This window comes from Palaemon carinicauda, chromosome 6 (assembly GCF_036898095.1).
Source record: "Palaemon carinicauda isolate YSFRI2023 chromosome 6, ASM3689809v2, whole genome shotgun sequence".
Classification (NCBI taxonomy): domain Eukaryota; kingdom Metazoa; phylum Arthropoda; class Malacostraca; order Decapoda; family Palaemonidae; genus Palaemon; species Palaemon carinicauda.
This window is the reverse complement of record NC_090730.1, coordinates 4,213,117-4,223,592: the sequence shown is the minus strand read 5'-3', so window position 1 is coordinate 4,223,592 and position 10,476 is coordinate 4,213,117. Positions and strand designations below refer to the sequence as shown.

The following is a 10,476-nucleotide window of genomic DNA, read 5'->3' as shown; positions in this document are numbered from 1 at the left end:
TTTAGAAATTCTTCACTGCTTGCAACAACCTTCCACAAATTCCATATAACCTCATCACATTCCACATAGCTTCCCTATCAACTCTATCATACGCTTTCTCCAGATCCAATAATGCAACATACACCTCTTTGCCTTTTGCTAAATATATTTTGCATATCTGCCTAACTGTAAAAATCTCTTTCACACATCCCCTACCTCTTCTAAAACAACCCTGTACGTCTAAGATTGCATTCTCTGTTTTATCCATAATCCTATTAATTAGTATTCTACCATACACTTTTCCAACCACACTCAACAACCTAATACCCCTAGAATTACAACACTCATGCACATCTCCCTTACCTTTATATAGTGGTACAATACACGCACACACCCAGTCCACTGGTACCATTGACAATATAAAACACATTAAACAATCTCACCAATCATTCAAGTATAGTCACAACCCCTTTCTTTAACATCTCAGTCCTCACAACGTCCATACCAGGTGCTTTTCCTACTCTCATTTCATTTAGTGCTCTCTTCACTTCCTCTCTTGTAATCTCTCTCATTCTCATCTCCCATCACTGGCACCTCAACATCTGTAATAGTATGTTAACTTCTATTTTGCTCTTATTAAACCCCATATAAAAATTTTAAATCACCAAACACCTTACCTTCCTCTTCTTGTAAACTTAGTACCATGGTCTTACACTGTCTTGGGTTAGAGTTCTCTTGCTTGAGGGTACACTCGGGCATTCTATTTCTATGTTGCTTCTCTTACTCTAATTTTTATGAAGTTTTCATAGTTTACTGTATACTATATATGATAGATCTAATTCAATGTTGATAATGATCTTAAAATATTCTATTTTGATTGTTATTACTTTACTTGGGAGTTTATTTATTCCTTTGTTTCCTTTCATCACTGGGCTATTTTTCCTTGTTGAAGCCCTTGGGCTTATAGCACCATGCTTTCCCAACTAGGGTTGTAGCTTAGCTAGTAATAATAATAATAATAATAATAATAATAATAATAATAATAATAATAATAATAATAATAATAATAATGGTCACCAGTAACCTCTTGCTAACTTACCAAAAATAAAATTAGAAGCTAAGAAATCAGACGTCTTTATTTAAAAAAAAAAAAAAAAAGGAAAAGTACCATCTGGGTTGACACTTCAACAAAAATCAAGGTCCAGTACAAGTGTTTTAATTTCACGGAATCAAAAAGCTAAGCTCATTTTGGTGTCTACCATAGTACATACCTTCAGCAGTCAGTAGGGGGGCTGGACCAACTAATCAGGCTATATACAGTATGTGTACAAAACTTATTCATGGTATTAATAATTCATTAAATATCTTACCCTTTACTCAAATAATGGTGAATTACAAGTTTCCCAACACAGCACAGTACTGTGAACATAAAAAATGAAATTCCAATACTGTACTTACAAGTCAATATCTTTCCTGAGTGCGGCCTATAGTCCATTTCTTTTAGCGATGCATATTTGCACCGACTCGCGGCGGTGCCCTTTTAGCTCGGAAAAGCTTCCTGATCACTGATTGGTTAAAATTATCTCGTCCAACCAATCAGCGATCCGGAAACTTTTCCGAGCTAAAAGGGCACCGCTGCGAGTTGGTGCAAATATGCATCGCTAAATGAAATGGACTATAGTATTGCATATCCTCCGCTTTTACTACAACTTCAGTACTAGAAAATTTTATCTACAATCACCTTGTTTCTCCAATCCTTCAACATATAACGAATCCTCCCTCGGCTCAAGCAGGTCTTCCTCTATGTACTGTAGGCTGATTCTTCACGTTCAATTGGTTCATCTTTTATTTCGGCGGATTCCAATTCAAGACCAGAGTCCTCATTTATGTAAAATTTTACCATAGATGGTTCAGTAACTTCTTCCTTGACAGGACTTGAATCCATATCTGTTCCCAAATAAAGTGCATAAAGAAAATATAAGAATCACCGTACTGAAAACTATGTAAATCAAGCGAAGATGAAATTTAAATTACAAGAATAGACGATAAAAAAGACAAAAAAAAAAATTACACTCATTTAAATTACAAGAATAGATGACAAAAACACAAAAAGGGGATTACACACTCTTTCTCTCTCTTGAGAGAGAGATAAGCCTTTACATTTTTTCACTTAGAAAAAAAAAGCTGTAAAATCTTAAAAACATACCACTCCCCTTACATGAAATTCATTCCCCGATCAGCAACACGAATAATAAGTGACTTTTAAAAATATGTATGTATGTATGTATGCATGTGGCTAGCTATAATTTCTATAGAAAATGAATGTGTGAAGAATATTATTTTGATGTAATCGACAAGTCTATGGTTGCTAAGTCCCGTAAAATGAGTGCAAAAAAAAAATTCTTATTTAGTATATCACAAGGAGAATATTTGGCTCCATTTAAAAATGCTTTCTCTTACATTGATATCTTCCTTATTGCATATCAAAATTTGTTTTTTTTTATTAGAATTATGGTTTTATCTAGCCTACAATATGATGTATTACAAGTGGCCATGAATGAAATTTCAATGTACAGTACTATTATTGTTCAAGTCTTACAGTTTATATAAAAAAAAAAAACTATATAACCATTCCTTATCGAAATTCTAAAGTTATGGGGAGGGGGGTACGAAGGAACATTAGATTGGAATAACTGGCCCCAGGGTACCAAATACTCTAGGAATGCCACTACACTGATAGGTGGTGCTTCTGTCATAAGTTACTTGTTCGAACATAATGAAAGGCCCAACGTTATAAACCTCTTCGTTATTTGTTTTAAATATGGGAATATGCAATATAATCATACCTCTTATTTTATTTGTCATAATAATAAAAGGTTAGGATAGAAAAGTGTCATTGATATATTTGGTCTGATCATTAAATGATATGAACAGAGGCTAAAGTGCGAAGCTACAAGTCACTCCTTTGTCTATTCACCCCTTTTTTTTTGTATAACTGATATTTAACGCCAAAAAGACTAGCACACACGGGGCTAATGCACGTAGAAAAACATGTTCCGCTTGCTAGAACATAGAAACAATGAGATATAGGAGCAATGAGATAATGTTTAATTGCGAGTGGATCGAGCATATGGCAGGGCAAAAACCAATAAATCATTATTCCAGTTAATTAAGGAGACAATTGTAATATGATGAACACCTACGAACTATTCCATAGAAAATGGGATGGGAAAATCCCATTTTCTATGAATCTGGAAGTCCTGGCAAGCAAAAGCTCTAGTGTTTTGACCATGTTTCATTACTATTGCTCGGTTTTGATTACTGTAACTATTTTTTTATTATGATGACTGGACTTGGGGTGTATGTATGATGATGGTCATGGCCCATAAACACTATTATCAACCATATCGACCCCACAGCTTGTAGGTTAGGTTAGGTGGAGAAGTTCAGGTCACATGCTGTTCTATGTACTGTAAGTGTTCCTATCCGTTATTGTACAAAGGCTCCCTGGATTTTAATGACGATGATTGGCAGAAACAAAGTTTTAAAAAGTTAATTCAAATATTACAGAATTAGACTAGTACACAGTATATGTTACGGTATCTCAAACGTAAATGATGACAATACCTAGCGGAAAGCCATAGGTTTTCAGTTATGGTAGTCGACACAGTAAAACTCAAAACTACAGATTTCCACTAGGAATCATTATCAAAAACACTCAAAACACCACAAAATACATTAAAAATGTTATTTTTATTAATAAAATAAATTTTTGAATATACTTACCCGATAATCATGTAGCTGTCAACTCCGTTGCCCGACAGAATTCTATGGAGGGATACGCCAGCTATCACAATACTAGAAGGGGGTGTACTTACCAGCGCCACCTGTGGCCAGGTACTCAATCATTTGTTGTTGACACCTCCTCAATTATTCCTCGGTCCACTGGTTCTCTCTGGGGAGGAAAGGGAGGGTCGATTAAATCATGATTATCGGGTAAGTATATTCAAAAATTTATTTTATTAATAAAAATAACATTTTTCAATATTAAACTTACCCGATAATCATGTAGCTGATTCACACCCAGGGAGGTGGGTGAAAACCAGTGTACATGATTAAAGGATAGCTAAGTATCCCAAATTTCATATAACAGTTATCTCAAATAACAATGAAATAATAAGTACCTGGTAAGGAAGTCGAATAGAACCGTTACTCTGCCTTTTATTTAAAGTTCGTCTTCCTTACTGAGCGCAGCGTTCCTCTTGGAGGCTGAATCAACCCAAAGGTGCCAAAGTACAAGGGGTTGCAACCCTACTAAAGGACCTCTACCAAACCTTTAACCCAGGCGCTTCTCAAGAATGAATAGACCACCCGCCAAATCCAAGGATGCGGAAGGCTTCTTAGCCTACCGTAACAACCATAAAAACAACAATAAAAGTATTCAAGAGAAAGGTTAAAAAGGTTATGGGATTAAGGGAATGTAGTGGCTGAGCCCTCACCTACTACTGCACTCGCTGCTACGAATGGTCCCAGGGTGTAGCAGTTCTCGTAAAGAGACTGGACATCTTTCAGATAAAATGATGCAAACACTGACTTGCTCCTCCAATAGGTTGCATCCATAATGCTCTGCAGAGAACGGTTTTTATTAAAGGCCAACGAAGTAGCTACAGCTCTTACTTCGTGGGTCCTTACCTTCAGCAATGCAAGGTCTTCCTCCTTTAAGTGAGAATGTGCTTCTCTGATCAGAAGCCTTATATAGTACGAAAGCCCATTCTTGGACATGGGTCTCGAGGGTTTCTTGATGGCACACCATAAGGCTTCTGACTGTCCTCGAATAGGTTTAGACCTCTTCAGATAATATTTGAGAGCTCTGACAGGGCAAAGAACTCTCTCTAGTTCGTTACCTACCATGTTGGAGAGGCTAGGTATTTCGAACGATCTAGGCCAAGGACGTGAAGGAAGCTCGTTCTTTGCTAGGAATCCAAGCTGAAAAGAACATGTAGCTGATTCGGTTGTGAAACCAATGTTCTTGCTGAAGGCATGAACCTCACTGACTCTCTTAGCTGTTGCAAGGCAAACGAGAAAAGCAGTCTTGAGGGTAAGATCCTTGAAGGAAGCTGACTGGAGAGGTTCGAACCTAGATGTCATAAGGAACCTTAAGACTACGTCTAGATTCCAGCCTGGAGTGGAAAGACGACGTTCTTTAGACGTCTCAAAAGACTTGAGAATGTCTTGAAGGTCCTTGTTGGAAGACAGGTCCAAACCCCTGTGGCGGAGGACTGAGGCCAACATGCTCCTATACCCTTTAATCGTAGGTGTTGAAAGGGATCTCTCATTCCTAAGATGAAGAAGGAAGTCAGCTATTTGGATCACAGAGGTATTGGTAGAGGATATTGAATTGGCTCTACACCAGCTTCGGAAGACCTCCCACTTAGACTGGTAGACTCTACGAGTGGAAATTCTTCTAGCTCTGGCAATCGCACTGGCTGCCTCCTTCGAAAAGCCTCTAGCTCTAGCGAATCTTTCGACAGTCTGAAGGCAGTCAGTCGAAGAGCGTGGAGGTTTGGGTGCAACCTGTCTACGTGTGGTTGACGTAGAAGGTCCACTCTTAGAGGTAGAGTCCTGGGGAAGTCGACTAGCCATTGAAGTACCTCTGTGTACCATTCTCTTGCAGGCCAAAGGGGAGCAACCAGCGTCAGCCGTGTCCCTTCGTGCGAGACGAATTTCTGCAGAACTTTGTTTATAATCTTGAACGGAGGGAATGCGTACAGGTCGAGATGGGACCAGTTCAGAAGAAAAGCATCCACATGAACCGCTGCAGGGTCTGGAACAGGGGAACAATAAAGCGGAAGTCTCTTGGTGATGGAGGTGGCAAACAGATCTATGGTAGGTTGACCCCACAAGGTCCAAAGTCTGTTGCACACGCTCTTGTGGAGGGTCCATTCCGTGGGAATGACCTGATTCCTTCTGCTGAGGCGATCCGCTGAAACATTCATATCGCCCTGGATGAACCTCGTGACCAGTGTGAGGTTTAGACCTCTTGACCAAATGAGGAGGTCCCTTGCGATCTCGTAAAGGCTCCTCGAATGGGTCCCTCCTTGCTTGGAGATGTAAGCCAAGGCTGTGGTGTTGTCTGAATTCACCTCCACCACTTTGCCTAGCAGGAGGGACTTGAAGTTCAACAGGGCAAGATGAACTGCTAACAGTTCCTTGCAGTTGATGTGGAGTAATCCTTGTTCCTTGTTCCATACTCCTGAGCATTCCCGTCCGTCCAAGGTCGCACCCCAGCCCGAGTCCGATGCATCGGAGAAGAGATGAAGATGGGGGGTCTGGATGGCCAATGATAGACCCTCCTTGAGAAGGAGATTGTGCTTCCACCACCGGAGAGTGGTCTTCATCTCTTGGTTGATAGGGATAGAGACTGCTTCTAGAGTCGAGCCCTTGTCCCAATGAGCTGCAAGATGGAATTGAAGAGGGCGGAGGTGGAGTCTCCCTAGCTCGACAAACAGGGCCAGTGATGAGAGGGTCCCTGTGAGACTCATCCACTGTCTCACTGAGCAATTGCTCCTCTTCAGCATGCTCATGATGCACTCTAGGGCTTGGTTTATCCTGGGGGCCGATGGAAAAGCCCGAAAATCCCAACTCTGAATCTCCATTCCCAGGTACACAATGGATTGGGAGGGAATGAGTTGAGATTTCTCTATATTGACTAATAGACCTAGGTCTCTGATTAGATCTAAAGTCCAAGAGAGGTTCTCCAGACAACGACGACTCGTGGAGGCTCTCAACAGCCAGTCGTCTAGGTAGAGGGAGGCTCTGATGTTCGATAAGTGCAGGAATTTCGCTACATTCCTCATCAGATGAGTAAAGACCATAGGAGCTGTGCTTAGGCCAAAACACAGGGCTTGGAACTGATAGACAACCTTTCCGAAAACGAATCTCAGGAAAGGTTGGGAGTCTGGATGAATGGGAACGTGAAAGTATGCATCTTTCAAGTCCAACGAGACCATCCAGTCCTCCTGTCTGACCGCTGCTAAGACCGACTTGGTCGTCTCCATTGTGAACGTCTGCTTGGTGACATACTCGTTGAGAGAGCTGACGTCCAGCACCGGTCTCCAACCTCCTGTCTTTTTGGCTACAAGAAAGAGACGGTTGTAGAAGCCCGGGGATTGATGGTCCCGGACTATAACCACTGCCTTCTTCTGCACAAGTAGCGACACCTCCTGTTGCAATGCTAGCCTCTTGTCCTCTTCTTTGTAGTTGGGAGAGAGGTTGATGGGCGATGTGGTCAGAGGCGGTTTGAGGCAGAATGGAATCCTGTAACCGTACCTCAGCCAACTGACAGACTGTGCGTCTGCACCTCTCTTCTCCCAGGCTCGCCAGAAGAACTTGAGTCTGGCTCCTACTGTTGTCTGGAGACTCTGAGAGTCAGTGCTTTCCCTTAGATGTCCTGGGTCCTTTTCTAGACTTGCCCCTGTGAGAGTCTGGACGGGAGCTTCCTCGGCTGGGGGCTCTACCACGAAAGGGCGGTATGAACCTAGTGGCCGGGGTATCAGCCACTGGGGAGCGATAAGTCTTGGGGACAGAGGTGGTAACCTTAGACTTACGAGCCGATGAGGCTACAAGATCGTGCGTGTCCTTCTGTATCAGGGCAGCCGACAAGTCCTTAACTAGCTCCTCGGGAAAGAGGAACTTTGAGAGTGGAGCAAAAAGGAGTTGTGACCGTTGGCACGGTGTAATGCTGGCGGAGAGGAAGGTACACAGTTGTTCCCTTTTCTTCAACACCCCTGATACAAATAACGACGCTAGCTCACCCGATCCATCCCTGATGGCCTTATCCATGCAGGACATAATTAGCATGGCAGAGTCTTTGTCCGCAGGAGATGTTTTCTTGCTGAGGGCTCCCAGGCACCAGTCGAGAAAGTTGAACATTTCGAAAGCTCTGAACAACCCTTTCAGAAGATGATCCAGGTCTGAGAAGGTCCAACAAACCTTCGAGCGTCTCATCGCAGTCCTCCTAGGCGAGTCCACCAGACTTGAGAAGTCAGCCTGGGCAGAGGCAGGTACTCCCAAGCCTGGTGCTTCCCCTGTGGCATACCAAACGCAACCTTTCGAAGCGAGCTTCGTTGGAGGGAACATGAAGGAAGTCTTGCCCAGGTGTTGTTTAGACTGAAGCCACTCCCCTAAGATCCTTAAAGCCCTCTTGGAGGATCTAGCTAGGACAAGCTTAGTATAGTTCGACTTAGCTTGTTGTACGCCTAGCGAAAACTCAGATGGAGGAGAGCGGGGAACAGCAGAGACGAAGTGGTCAGGGTAAAGCTCCCTGAGTAGAGCCAAGACCTTTCGAAAATCAATAGACAATGGAGAAAGCTTAGACTCCTCCACGTCTGATGAGGGATCAAGGTGTGCCTCCTCATCATCCGACACTTCATCAGCAGAGGGTAGCGAAGCGATAGGACCAGTATGCTGAACCGCAGAGTCAGAACGGGTAGGAACAATAACAGAGGTTTCCTCATCTTGAGGGAAAACCTGAGGCTCAGACTGCATAGGCTGAACAACAGACGAAGCAGAAGGCAGGCGCATGGGTGAAGGAGGTTGACTCCTAGCAAGAGTTGAACCCAAGGATTGCACAAGCTGAGCGGAGGACGGAGGTGGAGTAGTCCGTTCCTGTTCCTGTGAGATGAGTAGAGCATGAAGAGGTTGAGGCTGCGCAGAACAAGGTAAAGTTCTCGCAAGCTGAGGCTCCTGAGGCGCAAGTCCATGGTGTAGAGGAGCTTGCCTAGATGAGGGTTGAGCTCGCTGCAGCGATGGTTGAGCAGACAGACTCACGGAGGGGAGAGGTTGTTGTACCCCAACCGAGAGTTGCACCACTGGTGGAGCAGCAAGGGGAGGAGGAGGAAGAGTGGAATAACTCTCCTGATCCCAAAGCAAGGGTTGCCTTAAAGAAGGCTGAGGCTGAACAACACTGGGAACAGCAAACTCCGAAAGTGGCTCAACATCGTACGCCTGGCAGATGGTGCTGCGACCAGGCGGAGCAGGTGCAGGCTGGGCGAGCACAGGCGGAGCAGGTGCAGGCTGGGCGAGCACAGGCGGAGCGAGAACAGGTGGAGGGAGTGTAGGCGGAGGAGGAGGAGCAACACTCTCAGCCCGACACTCACGCATCAAGTCCGAAAGCTGAGCTTGCATGGACTGAAGCAGGGTCCACTTGGGGTCGGCAGAAACGATAACAGACTGAGGTAAAGTCACAGTCGGGGTCTGAATAGGCAGAACCTTACTCCTCTTGGGCGGAGTACAGTCGACCGATGACTGAGGCGAGTCGGAGCTGAGCCAATGACTACAACCTGGCTGAGCACTCGCTGACTGAACTCTACGTTTAAGAGGTCTCGAGACCTGAGACCAACGTTTCTTCCCTGCATGAAGATCAGCGGACGAGAAGACGGGCTCAATCGTCTGCAGGTGGGAGTGACGGTCTAAGGAAGACACGCCCGCAACCACCGAGGATAATTCTGTGCGCCTAACAAGGCCTGTCGAACCCTTAAGCCCTTCGACATTGCTTCTCCCCTGGGCATGGGAGCTTGCAAGAGGTCCCGGACTGGGAGGACGACTGGCTCGCACAGAAAAATCCTCACGCACCACACTGGCACCACTAGCACTTGGCACTGCACAGACACTAGCACTCGTCACAGCACTGGCACTATTTCCACCCACTGCACTCTTGACCTTCAGTTCTTTAACCTCGGCCATCAGAGACTTATGGTCACTTACCACTGATTCTACTTTATCTCCTAAAGCCTGAATAGCACGCAAAACAGTTGACATATCAGGCGGAGGGCACACAGTAGGTTCGGGGGTAGCCACTACAGGGGTAGGAAAAGGTAGGGGATCATGAGGTGAGGAAAACATAGAAGAGTGAGAAGAACTTCTCCTAACTCTACCTCTCTCTAACTTAGATGAATATTTTAAAAGACGGACAAAATCCAATTCCGAAAGTCCGGCGCACTCCTCACACCGATTTTCTAATAGACAGGGCCTGTCCCTACAGTCAGAACAAGCGGTGTGAGGATCTACCGAGGCCTTCGGAATACGCCTATTGCAAGACCTACATCGTCTATGGGAGGGAGCTTGCGAAACGTCAGACATCTTGTTTCAAAGAGTTAGTCAAAGGGTGATCCAAAAACAAGCAAAAATTCATTAACCGTTAATCAGTATTTATATAAAAGCTATCTAGCTAATATAAAAAGGATTCCAGTATGCGACAGCCGTTAATCTAAGAGAATACTTCACCAAATATCTATGAATAAACTCGAAGACCATGAGCGTATCCCAGAACGTCTAGCCGGAAGCACGACAGAGGAATAATTGAGGAGGTGTCAACAACAAATGATTGAGTACCTGGCCACAGGTGGCGCTGGTAAGTACACCCCCTTCTAGTATTGTGATAGCTGGCGTATCCCTCCATAGAATTCTGTCGGGCAACGGAGTTGACAGCTACATGAT

At 44.1% G+C, this 10,476-nt stretch overlaps 1 protein-coding gene across 1 annotated transcript in view; it reads right to left on the bottom strand.

Moving 5' to 3' along the window:
- LOC137642387 (uncharacterized) overlaps nt 1-10,476 on the bottom strand; it is an 82,781-nt gene that overhangs the window by 70,689 nt on the left and 1,616 nt on the right. Inside the window, exon 2 of the transcript XR_011044763.1 lies at nt 1,721-1,926. The gene's annotated coding sequence lies outside the window, so the exon portion shown is untranslated. The remainder of the gene's footprint in view (nt 1-1,720; nt 1,927-10,476) is intronic.